This window comes from Mirounga leonina, unplaced genomic scaffold, assembly GCF_011800145.1.
Source record: "Mirounga leonina isolate KUSES-001 unplaced genomic scaffold, KU_Mleo_1.0 Mir_165, whole genome shotgun sequence".
NCBI classification, from domain to species: Eukaryota; Metazoa; Chordata; class Mammalia; order Carnivora; family Phocidae; genus Mirounga; species Mirounga leonina.
Window position 1 is genome coordinate 48,087,389 of NW_023270415.1, and position 15,763 is coordinate 48,103,151.

Genomic DNA, 15,763 nt, shown 5'->3' on the forward strand with positions numbered 1-15,763 from the left:
TTAATATTTGCTTTATATATTTAGGTGCTGCTATATTGGGTGCATAAATATTTACAAATATTATATCCTCCTGTTGGATTAACCCCTGCTTTCGTTATGTAATGCCCTTCTTTGTCTCTTATTAGTCTTTAATAAAGTCTATTTTTTCTATTAAAAGTATATCTAGGGATACCTGGGTGGCTCAGTCGGTTAAGCATCTGCCTTCAGCTCAGGTCATGATCCCAGGGTCCTGGGATCAAGTCCTGCATCAGCAAAAGGAACAATCAACAAAATGAAGAGACAACCTACAGAATGGGGAAAAATACTTGCAAACCTGCAAAAAATTTGCAAAGCCTGCTCCTCCCTCTGCCTGCTGCCCCCCACCATACTTGTGCTCTCTCTGACAAATAAATAAAATCTTTAAAAAAATTTACAAAAAAGTATATCTACCCCAGCTTTCTTTTGGTTTCCATTTGCTTGGAATATCTTTTTCCATCTTTTCACTTTCAGTCTGTGTATGTCTTTACATCTGACTTGTAAGCAGTATATAAATGGGTCTTATTATTATTATTTTTAATCCATTCAGCTATCCTGTGTCTTTTTGTTGCAGAATTTGGTGTATTAGTTCCCTTCTGAAAGAGGCTCCAGAGAGCTCCCTGGCCCTTTCAGCCATGTGAGGGTACAGTGAGAAGTCTGTGAGAAGTGGGCACACTCATTCCATCACACTGGCACCCTGCTCTGATTTCCAGCCCGCAGAACAGTGAGAAATAAATATTTGTTGTTTATTGTTTGTTGATTATAAACCACCCAATCTGTGGTATTTTGTTATAGCAACCATAACAGACTAAGATACTTCCCTTTGAATGTAAGCTGTCGTTAGTGACTCTTTTTTTTTTTTTTCCTGGTTTTATTAAGCTGTAATAGACATACAGCACTGTATAAGTTTAAGGTATATAACATAATTTGGCTTACGTAAGTTGTGAAATTATTACTTCAAGTTTAGTTAACATCTTCTGTTGATACAAAAAAGAAAGTATTTTTCCTTCAGATGAGAACAGATTTATACTTTTATACATATCATACAGCAGTATTAACTATGGTCATCATGTTGTATGTTACACCTCTAATATTTATTTATCTTATAATTGAAAATTTGTACCTTTTGACCACCTTTATCCAATTCCTTTTCCTCTTACCCTTCACTTGTGGTAACCAGAAATCTGATCTCTTTTTCCATGAGTTTGTTTTAAGATTTCACATATAAGTGATAATTTTGTATTTGTCTTTCTCTGTCTGACTTCTTTCACCTGGCATAATGGCCTCAGGGTCCATTCGTGTTGTTGTAAATGTCAAGATTTTCTCCTTTTTATGGCTGAATAATATTCCATTATATATGTATATAATATATATAGCACACTTTATCCATTCATCTGGTAATGGACACTTAAGTTTCTATGCCTTCCCTGGCTGTTGTAAACAATGCTTCTGTGAACATGGAGATGGAGATATCTCTTCGACATAGCATAGTGTTTTCATTTCCTTCACATATATTCCCAGAAGTGGAATTGCTGGATCACATGTTAATTCTATTTTTAATTTTTTGAGGAACCTCCGTAGTGTTTTTCATCATGACTGTACCAATTTACAGTTGCACCAAAAGGGCACAAGGATTCCAATTTTTTCTACATCCTTTCCAGTGTTATCTCTTGTCTTTTGATGCTAGCTGTTTTAAATGGTGTGACATAATGTCTTATTGTGGTTTTGATTTGCATTTCCCTGATGATTAGTGATGTTGAGCATCTATTGGCCATTCCTATATCTTCTTTGGAAAAATGTGTATTCAGGTCCTTTGACCATTTTTAAATTGAATTATTTGTTTTCTTATTGAGTTGTATGAGTTCTTTATGTATTTGGGATATTAACCTTGTATCAGATTTTTGGTTTGCAAATATTTTTCTCCATTTTGTAGGTTGTCTTTTCATTTTGTTGATTGTTCCTTTTGCTGTGCAAAAGCTTTTTTGATATAGTCCAACTTGTTTATTTATTTATTTATTTATTTATTTTTAAAAGATTTTATTTATTTGACAGAGAGAGAGAGACAGCAAGAGAGGGAACACAAGCAGGGGGAGTGGGAGAGGGAGAAGCAGGCTTCCCGCGGAGCAGGGAGCCAGATGCGGGGCTCGATCCCAGGATCCTGGGATCATGACCTGAGCTGAAGGCAGATGCTTAACGACTGAGCCACCCAGGCGCCCCCCACCTGTTTTTTTTATTTTGTTGCTTGTACTTAGGTGTCCTATCAAAAAAATCATTGCCAAGACTCATGTCAAAGAACTCTTTTCCTATATTTTCTTCTAGGAGTTTTATGGTTTCAGGTCTTATATTTAAGTCTTTAATCTGTTTCAAGGTAATTTTTGTGAGTGGTATAAGATAGAAGTCTAGTTTAATTTTTTTACATGTGAATATCCAATCTTCCCAGCAGCATTTATTCAAGAGGCTATTTTTTTTTCCATTCAGTATTCTTGGATCCCCTGTCAAATATTAGTTGACTGTATATGCATTAGTCTGTTTCTGGGCTTTTCATTCTGTTCCATTGGAGTTGAGCGATTTTTAACAAATACATGACTTCCAAGTCTAGCTCATAAAGTATACAATACAGACAGTGTTTGCCTGGTTCTTTCTCTCTCTCTTGCCCTTGGAACTTAGGTAACATTCTAAGGAAGCCAAAAACTAGCCCACAAAGAGAGATGACATGGAGATGTCTATGTGGGAAGGAACTGAGGCACCCAACCAACAGGTAGCATCAACTGCTAGATGTGTGAATGAAGGAACTGTCAGAGGATTCTAGCCCCTAGTCATCAAGTCTTCTACTTGAAACCCCATACATCTTGGAGCAGAGATAAGATGTCACGACTGTGTTGTGTCTAAATTCCTACCCCACAGAATTTATGAGCGTAATAAAGGGTGGTTTTATGCTGCTAAATTTGGGGATAATTTGTTTTGCAACCATAATAACTGGAACAGCCTCCATTCCACTCACAAAGATTTGTGTGGTAATGGCCTAAGAAGGCAATTTACCCTATGGTACAGAAAATGTGTAATTTCAAGCTATTCTTATTGTGCATCCTTCAATGAGTAGATCCTCATTTCTCAAACTTTATATCTCAAACTCTTTTAAAGAAAAAAGTTCTCACAGCCATTCAGTATTAACTTAAGCTATATATGTTGTCTTAAGTTTGTAAATACTTAAGTACCAGTTATAAACTACCTATTCTTAGAGCTTTAAAACGACTAAAAAGTACAAATAAATGCAAGCAAAACTGTAGGAATGGTAGAACTCAAATTTATGACATTAAGCCTTGGATGATGTTTTGCAGAAACTGTGTTGCATCAGAGTGAATTTTATAGTAACCATTAATGAAGTGTGGTGTTTTGCATTCCAGTCATGGGATAGAGGACTCCATTTTCCTACAGCAGCAGCTCTGTAGATCACTTGCCTTTCACCAGGAGCAAATGCATCATTTATTTATATTTTTTACGATTTATTTATTTTTGAGAGAGAGTGGAGGGGAGGGTCAGGGAGAGTCTCAAGCAGACTCCATACTGAGCATGGAGCCTGATGCAGAGCTCAATCCCATGAGCCTAAGACCACAACTGAGCAGAAACCGAGTCTGATGCCCAACCAACTGTACCACCCAGGTGCCCCTCAAATGCATCTTTTATATATTAAATTTGCCTACTTAGCTTTAGTCATTAAAAGGAATATTGCGTGACATCAATGGCATCATAAATGGTCATCCAGATAATCTATTTATTAAAAATCAAAATAAAATGCACAAAATTGGCAGATCCTGAACCCTAGCTTGAAAATCACTAGAATAGATGGTTCTATATTTAATGAGCCATTTGTTTATCATGCAGAAGTCCTTTGGTGTGAGGGGAAAAGGCAAATTTGGAGGCAGAGGTTATCAATTTAGAACAATTGGAATAGGCCAGGTTCAAGATAATGCAAATCTGAAATAAGACTGTGGCAGTGGGGAATGCAAGAAGGAGATGTGCATGTGATTTAAATAGATAAACTCAAGATGATTTGATCAGCGATTGGATATGGAGTGTATGGTGGAGGGATGATTCTAGGATAACCACAAGTTTCTGGTCAAGAGACTAGGTAGTTAGTAAGCCTTTGATCCATGCAGGTTTAATAGAAAAAATTTCATATCAGTTTTGGACACGTTGAGATCATGGTGCCTGTGACAAATACAACTGGAGGTATCTAGTAATGTGGCCCAGAAGTGACAGGCTCAGCCCATAGATCTGATCTAGCTCTGCGAACCTCAAAGCCATACTTAGCCATATTTAACATTCATCATAAATAAAGCATGTGTCTCAAAAGAATTGGCAAGTGTTTTGTTATGTGTGTGTGTGTATTTAAGTTTTAAGTGCAGTATAAAAAACTATTCCCCCCCTTAACTTCACAGTAAGTTGTTGACCTGTTTAGGCTGAATGCAGAATAAAGGAAGCAAAGCCACTTTCTTTTACTCGTAAGTGTGAGAGCACTGGAAGGATAGTAGTTTTTGGTCAAAGGATGATACAATAAGCTTAATATTTCAGAGGTGCAGAGCTCTAGGTGATAAAAATGAACACTGAGATTACAACGTTATGTTCCTAAATTGGAGTGAAGTTGGTCATTAAATTTATTAATTCCTTTAATAAATATAAACATACTGGGCAGTGGAGAGGCAAAGGTAAATGAGCCACAGTTCTTACTCTTAAGGAACTTAAAGGCTAGAGGGGGAAATCAAGCAAATACATTGTGCTGGGAGAGTACAAAGGAGCATCTAAACCAGCTTTGTCAGGAGGGCAGGTGGAGGGCAGGTCAGGGAGAGCTGCTTGGTGAGGTGGCTAAATCACATTCTGAAGTATGATTAGGAATTAACCATTCCAAGATGAAGAAAAGGCAGTAACATCAAGCGGTATGTGGACAGGCCCCAAGGGCACAGAGGACATAACCCATCAGGGGACTGCAAATCTTTCAATATAATAAGGGAGGAAGTAAAGATAAGGCTGTAAAACAGGATTCCAGTCATGAAGAGACTTGTATGTTGTGTTAAGGAGTCTGGACTTTACCTTAAGGGCCATGGGAAGTCAATATATTTTAAACAGGTGAGTGACATGATAAGCATTTCATTTTTTTAAAAAGATTTTATTTATTTGGTAGAGACTGTGACAGAGATAGCAAGAGAGAACATAAGCAGGGGGAGGGGCAAAAGAAGAGGGAGAAGCCGGCTCTCCGTGGAGCAGGGAGTCCAACGTGGGGCTTGATCCCGGGATCCTGGGATCATGACCTGAGCCGAAGACAGATGCTTAACCAACTGAGCCACCCAGGCGCCCCATGATAAGCATTTTAGAAAGATTGCTGTATCTCTGCATATTGAAGGGGAGCAAAACAACAGAGAAACCAGCTAGTTGAAGTAATGTAGGCTAGTAATGTAGGCAAATTAGATAAGAATTGTAGACCGGAGAGAAGTAGGCAAAGTCAAGAAAGAAGGATTTAATAACTAAGGGGTTTGATGGTTAATTTGAATGTGGAGGTAAAGAAGAAGAAATTAAGCATGATTCTATGTTGCTGACTTGGGAACTAGATAACTTATTTATAAATTATTTTTGAGCCAACTATCATTCTAAGTACTGGGCTTAAAATAAGTGAACAAGAATAGAGTTTTTGATAGTGTTTACTCTTGAGAGTCACTGGAGAAGTTAAAACAATAAGCAAGTGAACTAGTTTCAGGTAGTGCTTGGACCAAGGGTAGTGGGAATTGTGCCTATGACTTTGAAACTTTAAGTCATAGCTGTGGGGCAGAAACTGCTAGTTCTTTGTTACTCTTATGGGTTTCCAGAGGTCTAAGGCATAGTGGTAGGGGGAAAGCGCAGAATGACCAAAAAAAAAAAAGGGCATGAAAATCTTGATTCTCCTCTTTCACTTCCTCAAATCACTTCAACTGTCAGCTGCACTGCCTAAAAAATAACATTGGCAAGTTTTTTCTGCCCTTATTTAATGTTCCAAGATAGTTCTGTTAAAATTTTATTTAAAAATTGAGAAAATAAATGTGCTTTTCGATCTTTAGGGTGCTTCCAAAAATTTCATATAATCAAGAAAACTTACATTAGTTATCCAAGCCAAGGACCACAGGTTTTTCTCTATTGTACTTTACTACTTAATTTATTGTAAATAGTATAGTAGTTCCTTATCTATTAGACACCTTTAAGGAATAAATTATTTCTTTCATTCAACACATGTGAGTGCTTTGTTTGAGGGCCTGTATTTTAGCTTACAGAATTTTTTTTTAATATCCTAAACCCAATCAACTTTGGATATACCTTTTTAAATGTATGCTTCTGTGGCTTCTTCCAACATACATAGTTTTTAGTAAAATGAATAATTTTTTTTTTAAGATTTTATTTATTTATTTGAGAGAGAGAGTGAGAGAGAGAGAGCACAAGAGGGGGGAGCGGGAGAGGGAGAAGCAGACTCCCTGCTGAGCAGGTAGCCCGATGCGGGACTCCAGGATCATGACCTGAGCCGAAGGCAGTCGCTTAACCAACTGAGCCACCCAGGCGCCCTAAAATGAATAATTATTATGAGTTGAAATAATTATTAGTTAGCCTTGAGTGCTCATTTTGAATTGGTAGGGCTGCCAGCATGTCATCCTTGTGTAGCAGACACATTGATGTTTGCAGTATTCAGACTTGTAGACCTGGCATTACCTGTTGGTTGGCAACCACCTTGGGAGCTTCCCGGGTAAAATCTGAAACCTACCCCTGTACTGAGGACAGAGAAAGACTAAAGAAAAAGGCAAGGCACTCCAGGTTAGTAGGTGGCAGTTTTAGTCAGCAAAGGGAACTTACATACAAAGCTTGTCTTGGGCTGCTGCCCAGCAAGAAGAGTGGATTCCCACACCCACCCGCCAAATCTTAGAAGTTTATATAGAGGCTTTAACTAGGTTCAGTCACATATACCTGCAAGTGTTCTCAACATCACAGCACTATCTCAAGGCTATGTCCTTGGGAACATCGTCTGGAAGTGGGAAAGGCAAGTGGAACCCACATTCCAACAGGGGAGGGAGTGAGGAGCCTCTCATTGCCCAGGTCCCACTCAAGGGTCAACTGAAGTTCTTCTCAGTGACCTTCACCAACACTAGCAGATGTTTCTACATTAAATGATTCCATTCTGCTGTGTTTTTGAATGTTTGATCTCTTCCTTGATTTTAATTTGCCACTTCTAATCTGTCATGAAGCAGGAACTTGATCACTCTAAGAATCAAAGCCTCTGCTTTCATTATTGTAGTTGGACTTGGATACCTGTTTTTTTAGTCCCTGTTATTTCTGCTTTTCACTCTCCCACCCTAATCTATTTCTTGGTAATTGAGAGGTTTATTATGTTTTTAATGTGGGCAGAATTCTTAAGGAAACATAACACAAAATTAGGTGTTTGTTACTTAAAGGAGTGCCTCAAAAGTGATGATCACATAAGCTTTCCATTTCTTCAGGTCATAACAGTACCTGTGATTTCATTACACAAACAAAATATTTAAGTGTAATTGGCTATCTGAGAACTTGAGGCACTTTGTTTACCAAATTACTTTCTTAGACCTAACTCCTAATACTGAAAATATATAAACAGAGCCATGCCATAAGTTTGCAATAGAATGATAGGGCATTTAATCTTCATAAATAGCCACATTTCATCCTCCTCATGAAGAAAGCATTTTAAATAGAAATATGTGGCCTGGTATGTTTTTCTTGAAGAGTTTTTTACATGCATCAAAGTTACTATGTAAAAATGCAAACTACTGATTCAAAGACAATCTAGTTCAACTAGAAATCAAAGATACATTCTGAAAATATATTCAGGAAATTCAGTTATTTTACTAATGAAAGATATTTGGTCTTTAAAAGCAAGCAACTCTATAATTTATGAGAAAACTTAAAAACAGCTTTTCATTGTGTACAGTGTTTTTCATTTTAAGACACTTAGACTTAAAAGTAGGTGCCAAGGTTGATTTTAGAAAATTCTCAATCTCCAGAATCCTTATTATTATCCTTAGGGAAAGTTACTGAATGACAAATACATTTTTTAGAAATCTTTAGCAGGGGCACCTGGGTGACTCAGTTGATTGAGCATCTGCTTTCAGCTTAGGTCATGATCCCGGGGTCCTGGGATCGAACCCTGTATCGGGCTCCCTGCTCAGCAGGCTCCCTTACTCTCCCTCTCTCTCTAGCCCCTACCCCCCCCTTGCACTTGTGTGCTCTCTTGCTCGCTCCCTCTCTCTCAAATAAATAAAATCTTAAAATCTTAAGCAAAAAACATATGAATCACTGTTTTTTCATAAGAGTGGAAGGACTCACATTGGAACGCTGTATTATTCTATGACTATGCTACTGTGATTTATAATACATATATATTTGAAAAAAGAAACATATATTTGATACTTGTCCTGTTTCTGGCACAGAGTTCCTAAAGCCCTTGGAATTCCCTAAGTGATGAGAGTGATCAAGGTGTCTTTTGTTACGTTAATGTGGTCACCTTTGGACTGCACCTAAGGAGGGTGGGTCATTGCCAAGGGACACCATCTGATTAGTGGATTGGAAATTTCAGTCCCACTCCCCAACTTCCACCCCCTAGGAGGAGAGAAAGGCTGGGGGGTTGACTCAACCACCAATGTTCAATGATTTAATCAACCATACCTATCCAATGAATCCACCATAAAAACTCAAAAGGACAGGGTTTTGAGAGCTTCCAGGCTGGTGAACATGTGGAGATGCAGGAAGAATCACATGCTTGGAGAGGGCTTGAAAATTCTGTACCCTTTCCCCATACTCTGTCCTATGCTTATCTTCTACCTGGCTGTTCCTGAGTTATCTTTTTATAATAAACCAGTGATCTAGTAAGCAAAATGTTCCTCTGAGTTTAGTGAGCCACTCTAGCAAATCATTCGAACCCAAGCAGGGGGTTGCAGAAACCTCTGATTTACAGCTGGTCGGTCAGAAATACAGGTAACAACATCTGAATTGAAGGGCAATCTTGGGGGACTGAACCCTTTACCTGTGGAATATGATCCTATCTCCAGATAGATAGTATCAGAATTGAGTTTAATTGTAGGACACTCAGCATCCGTAGACTGTTTGGTGGTGTGGGGGAATACCCCCCCACCCACACACTGGAATTGGGCAGTAAGAACCTATTATTGGTGTCAGAAGTGGGATTTGCTAGCTTGGTCCTGGTCATGAAAATGTTTGGAAAGAGAAAAGGTAAAAGAGCAGGGCATGAAGAACCTTTGTTTCTCGGGTGACCCTGTGGTCACACAAAGTATGGAGTAGTAACTGTGCTATACTAAGTGACTAAGGGTAAAATTTACCAATGGAATCTAGAGGTGGATTCCACTCCTACAGAGTTGATTCACTGGATGCATAAGGCAATGCAAGCTAATAAGAAAAAGGAGAAATAGCTGTTAAATAACAGAAGTCCAACTGAGTAAATTTGAAGATCTAATTGACATTATTCAGTATCTCATGAATTCCATCTCTAGCAAATAGAAAGGAGCTCCAAGGACCTGTACCAGATGGGAGGCTTTTTAAGCAGGAAAAGGATGTGGCAGATTACCTCATTGTTGCTGACCAGAAAATTCCAGACTGACGGTTAAGACTGCATTCTTGGAGAAAGTTGAAACTGAACTTAGGTTAGACATTAAGCCTTGGTTATGCAATGTGGACTTAGTACAAGTGACTCCTTTTTGGGCCTCTTGTTTCTTTTTAACAGTTTTCCCCTTTTGATAAGACTTAGTTTAACTGAGAGATGTGATCAAAATTTAAGGCATTAGTACCCCTCTTAGCTATTGCTTACAGCTTTTCTTGGTTCTTTGTGTGCTGTCCGTAGGTCATGGCATTTTTGCTTAATCCCTGTGAGATGCATAGGTCATGGCTTTAGATTCACAGCCTTTAAATTGGTCATTCTCTTCATCCCTTTCTGATGTCCCAGTGTTAGGGAGATCATTTGCTTGGTTGCAACTATAAACATGCATTTAACGCTTTTGAGACAATATAATGCACAAGGGAGTTATTTTAATTATAATAAGCAGGATAATTACCAGTGTTTGGAGTGCACTTTGGAACATGGTACCAAAGACCCAAACGAATAAAAAATAAAGACCCTGATGAAGGAGTCACCCTAGTGCCTTGCTCAGTGATCTTCTGTAACTGAGTTTCAACTTCCCCAGAAGTGTTAATGCAGGTGCAGCAGGTGATGTTGGCCACAGAGCAGACACTTCTTTGTTCAACTAAAAGATATTAAGACTATCTCCAAGAACAACTTTTGGCTAGAGAGTCTAAAGATTTTTGTTGGGCATCTTTTGTCTTGTCAGTGGATTCTACAATATCTTAGAGTTAAAAAGAGGTTTCTAATCATAGGCTCATTTACTCCTAACCATGGAAGTAGGGCCTTGCTAAAGGAAGTGAATTCTGAATCATGAAAGTTCCTGGTAATTCCTTTCTTTTCTTCTTTTGTTTTTTGTTATATTTTTATTTTTTATCATTTTGTTTTGTTTTATTATAAGTGTACTTTTTAATCCTCATCCCCTGTCTCCTCCATCCTCCCATCCACCTCCCTCTAGTAACCATCAGTTTGTTCTCTATAGTTAAGAGTCTGTTTATTGATTTGTCTCTTTTTTCCTTTGCTCATTTTGTTTCCTAAATTCCACATATGGGTGACATCATATGATATTTGTTTTTCTCTGACTTATTTCACTTCACGTTATACTCTGTAGCTCTATCCATGTTGTTGCAAATGGCAAGATTTCATCCTTTTTATGGCTAAATAATATTCCATGGTGTGTGTGTGTGTGTGTGTGTGTGTGTATCACATCTTTATCCATTCATCTATTGATGGACACCTAGGCTGCTTCCATAGTTCGGCTATTATAATAATGCAGTAAACAGAGGGGTGCATGTTCTATTTTTAACTTTTTGAGGAATCTCCATACTGTTTTCCATAATGGCTACACCAATTTGCATTATCACCAACTGTGCAAGAGGTTTCCTCTTTCTCCACAAGTTTGCCAACACTTGTTCTTTCTTTGTTTTTGATTTTAGCCATTTTAACAGGTGTAAGATAATATCTCATTATAGGGTTTTTTTGTTGTTGTTTTATGGGTTTTTAATATTTCTCTGATGATGAGTGATGTTGAGCATCTTTTCATGAGTCTGTTAGCCATCTGGCTTCTTAGGAGAAATGTCTTCATATCTTATGCCCATTTTTTAGTTGTTTTTTGCATATTGAGTTGTATGAGTGCTTTATTTTTTAAGATTTTATTTATTTATTTATTTGAGAGCGCACGCACAAGCAAGGGGAGTAACAGGCAGAGGGAGAGGGAGAAGCAGACTCCTGCTGAGCAGAGAACCTGACATGGGACTCAAACCCAGGACCCTGGGATCATGACTGGAACCGAAGGCAGACACTTAACCAACTGAGCCACCCAGGTGCCCCATTGTATGAGTTCTTTATATATTTTGGATACTAACCCTTTATCAGATATGTCACTTGCAAATATCTTCTCCCATTCCATAGGTTCCCTTTTAGGTTGATTATTTACTTTGTTGTGCAGAAGCTTTTTAGTTTGATGTGGTCCCAAGAGTTTACTTTTGCTTTTATTTCCCTTGCCTCAGGAGACATATCTAGAAAAATGTTGCTATGACCAATGTCAGAGATTGCTGCCTGTGCTTTCTTCAAGGATTTTTCTGGTTTCAGGTCTCACATTTAGGTCTTTAATCCGTTTTGAGTTTATTTTTGTGTATGGTGAAAGTGGTCCAGTTTCAATCTTTTGCATGTGGCTGTCCAGTTTTCCCAACACCATTTGTTAAAGAGACTGACTTTTTCCCTTTGGATATTCTTTCCTGCTTTGTCAAAGATTAATTAACCGTATAATTGTGGGTTAATTTCTGTTCTAGTCTAAGGATCTATGTTTCTATTTTTTATGCCAGTAACATACTGCTTGAATTACTACTGCTTTGTAATATAACTTGAAATCTGGAATTGTGATACCTCCATTTTGTTTTTCTTTTTCAAGACTGCTTTAGCTATTCGGGGTCTTTTGTGGTTTCATACAACTTTTAGGATTGTTTGTTTTAGTTCTGTGAAAAATGCTTTGGTATTTTGATAGGGATTGCATTAAATGTGTAGATTGCTTTGGGTGGTAGACATTTTAACAGTATTCTTCCAATCCATGAGCATAGAATGTCTTTCCATTTCTTTGCATCATCTTGAATTTCTTTCATCAGTGTTTTATAGTTTTTAGAGTACAGGTCTTTCACCTCTTTGGTTAAGTTTATTACTAGATATTGTTTTGGTGTAAATGGGATTGTTTTCTTTTTTGGTGGGGGGATTGCTTTCTTAATTTCACCTTCTGCACAAGAGCAAGGGGAGGGAGAAGTGTTAAGAAACACTTAACTAACTGAGCCATGCAGGCATCCCCGATTTTTTTTAAAGCTTTATTTTGGCGGGGGGGCACCTGTGTGGCTCAGTCGTTACGTGTCTGCCTTCAGCTCAGGTCCTGATCTCAGGGTCCTGGGATCGAGCTCCACATCAGGCTCCCTGCTCAGCAGGAAGCCTGGTTCTCCCTCTCCCTCTGCCACTCCCCCTGCTTGTCCTCTCTCTCTCACTGTCTCTTGATCAAATAAATAAATAAAATCTTTTTTAAAAAAATAAAACTTTATTATTTTTCTTTTTATAAAGATTTTACTTAGAACAAGAAGAGGGGAGAAGAGAGGGAAAAGCAGACTCCCTGCTGTGTAAGGAACCTGACGCAGGGCTCAATCCCAGGACTCTGGGATCATGACCCAAACCTAAGGCAGATGCTTAACTGACTGAGCCACCCAGGCGCCCCCACCCCCGATTTTTTAATTATATTGTTGGATTTGGTTTGCTAATATTTTGTTGAAGACTTTTGCATCTATTCATGAGAGATATTGGCCTGTAGTTCTCCTTTTTTGTGGTGTCTTTATCAGGTTTTGGTATCAGGGTGATACTGACCTCATACAATGAATTTGGAAGTTTTCCTTCCTTTTGTATTTTTTTGGAGTAGATTGAGAAAAATGGGTATAAACTCTTTTTTAAATGTTTGATAGAATTTGCCTGTGAAGCTTCTGTTTTTTGATTACTGATCCAGTTTCATTGCTGGTGATTGGTCTGTTTGAATTTTCTATTTCTTCCTGCTTTAGTTTTGGTAGGTTGTATGTTTCTAGGAATTCATCCATTTCTTCTGAGTTGTCCAGTTTATTGGCATGTAGGTTTTCATAATATTCTCTTATAACTGTATTTCTATGGTGTTGATTGTTATTTCTCCTCTTTCATTAGTAATTAGTAATTTTGTTTATTTGGGTCCTTTTTTTTTCTTTATGAGTCTTGCTATAGGTTTATCAATTTTATTGGCCTGTTCAAAGAACCAGCTCCTGGTTTCATTGGTCAGTGTTCTGTTGTTTTTTATTTAATTTTTGCTCCAATCTTTAGTATTTCCTTCCTTTTGCTCAGTTTGGGTTTTGTTTGTTGTTCTTGTGTCTTCTTTAGGTGTATGGTTAGGTTGTTTATTTGAGATTTTTTGCTTCTTGAGGTAGGCCTGTGTTGCTATAGACTTCCCTTTTAGAACCACTTTCATTGTGTCCCAAAGGTTTTGAACCATTGTTTTCATTTTCATTCATTTCCATGTATTTTTTTCTTTTATTTTCCAGTTGACCCATTCATTGTAGCATGTTGTTTAACCTCCATTTATTTGTGGTCTTCCAGATTTTTTTCTTGTGGTTGACATCTAGTTTCATAGTGTTATGCTCAGAAAAGATGCATGGTATGACTTCGATCTTGAATTTTTTGAGGCTTCTTTTTTTTTTTTTTTTTTTTTGAGGCTTCTTTTGTGGCTAATATGTAATCTGTTCTGGAGAATGTTTCATGTGCACTTGAAAAGAGTATATTCTGCTGTTGTAGGATGGAATGTTCTGAATATATCTGTTAAATCCATCTGGTCCAGTGTCTCATTCAAAGCCATTGTTTCCTTGTTGATTTTCTGCTTAGATGATTTGTCCATTGATGTAAGTGAGGTGTTAAGTCCCCTACTACTATTGTATTATTATCAGTTAGTTCCTTTATGTTTGTTATTAGCTGTTTTTATGTATTTGGGTGCTCCCATGTGGGGTGCATAAATATTTACAATTGTTATATCTTCTTGTTGGATTGTCTCCTTTATTATATAATGTCCTTCTTTGTGTCTTGTTACAGTGTTTGGGTTTTGTTTTTTGTTTTTTGTTTTTGTTTTTAGACAGAACAGGAGAGGGAGAGAGAATCTCAAGCAGGTTCTATGCCTAGCACAGAGCCCAATGCAGGGCTCAATCCCACAACCCTGAGATCATGACCTGAGCTGAAATCAAGAGTCAGACGCTTAACTGAGCCACCCTGGAGCCCCAATTTACGGTCTTTGTTATAGTCTATTTTGTCTGATATAAGTAGTGCTACTCTGGCTTTCTTTTAGCATCCATTTGTGTAATAAATGTTTCTTCATCCCTTCACTTTCAATCTGCAGGTGTCTTTCGGTCTAAAATGAGTCTCTTGTAGGCAACGTATAGATGGGTCTTGTTTTTTTATCCATTCTATCACCTTATGTCTTTTGAGTGGAGTATTTAGTATATTTACATTTGAACTAAAATTATTGACAGATATGTATTTATTGCTATTTTATTGCTTGTTTTATTGTTTCTGAAGACTTACTCTGATCCTTTATTGTCTTTCACTCTTTCATGGTTTGCTGGTTTTCTTTATTGATATATTTGGATTTCTATTTATTCCTTGCATATTTATTAATGGTTTTTGATTTGTGGTTACCATTAGGTTTGCATATAACATATTCTGCATGCAGCAGTCTATATTAAGTTGATGGTGTTTAAGTTTAAACTCATTCTTTACTCCTCTCCTCCCCATACATATGTTTTAGGTATATGCTGTCATATTTCATATCCTTTTTTTTTTTTTTTGGGTTCCTTGACTGATTTTTTTTTTTTTAAAAAAATAGTTTTTTTTTTTTTTTTTTTTTTTTCTTCCTTCTTTTTTTTCTTTTTTTTTTTTTTTTTTTTTTTTTTTTGTCTTTCTGTTCCACTTAAAGAGTCCCCTTTAATATTTCTTGCAAGGCTGGTTTAGTGGTCATGAACTCCTTTAGTTTTTGTTTGTCTGAAAAACTGTTTATCTCTTCTTCTATTCTTTTTTTTTTTTTTAAAGATTTTATTTATTTATCTGACAGAGAGAGACACAGCAGGAGAGGGAACACAAGCAGGGGGAGTGGGAGAGGGAGAAGCAGGCCTCCCGCCGAACAGGGAGCCCGATGCGGGGCTCGATCCCAGGACCTGGAATCATGACCTGAGCCGAAGGCAGACACTTAACGACTGAGCCACCCAGGCGCCCCTCTTCTTCTATTCTGAATGAAAGCCTTGCTGGATAGAGTATTCTTGGCTGCAGGTTTTTCTCTTTCAGTATTTTGAATATATAATGCCACTCCTTTCTGGCTTGGAAACTTTCTGCTGAAAAATCTGCTGATAGTGTTATGATATTTCCTTTGTATGTAACTATCTCTTTTGTCTTGCTGCTTTTTGTTTGTTTCAAGTTTTATTTAAATTCTAGTTAGTTAACATGTAGTGTAATATTAGTTTCAAGGGTTGAATTTGTGATTCATCACTAAATAACACCCAGGGCTCATCACAG

At 37.5% G+C, this 15,763-nt stretch overlaps 1 long non-coding RNA gene across 1 annotated transcript in view; it reads left to right on the forward strand.

The window, feature by feature from the left end:
• LOC118015090 overlaps positions 1 to 15,763 on the forward strand; it is a 69,658-nt gene that overhangs the window by 8,027 nt on the left and 45,868 nt on the right. The window contains exon 2 of the long non-coding RNA XR_004680526.1: positions 590 to 739. This is a non-coding gene — a long non-coding RNA (uncharacterized LOC118015090). The remainder of the gene's footprint in view (positions 1 to 589; positions 740 to 15,763) is intronic.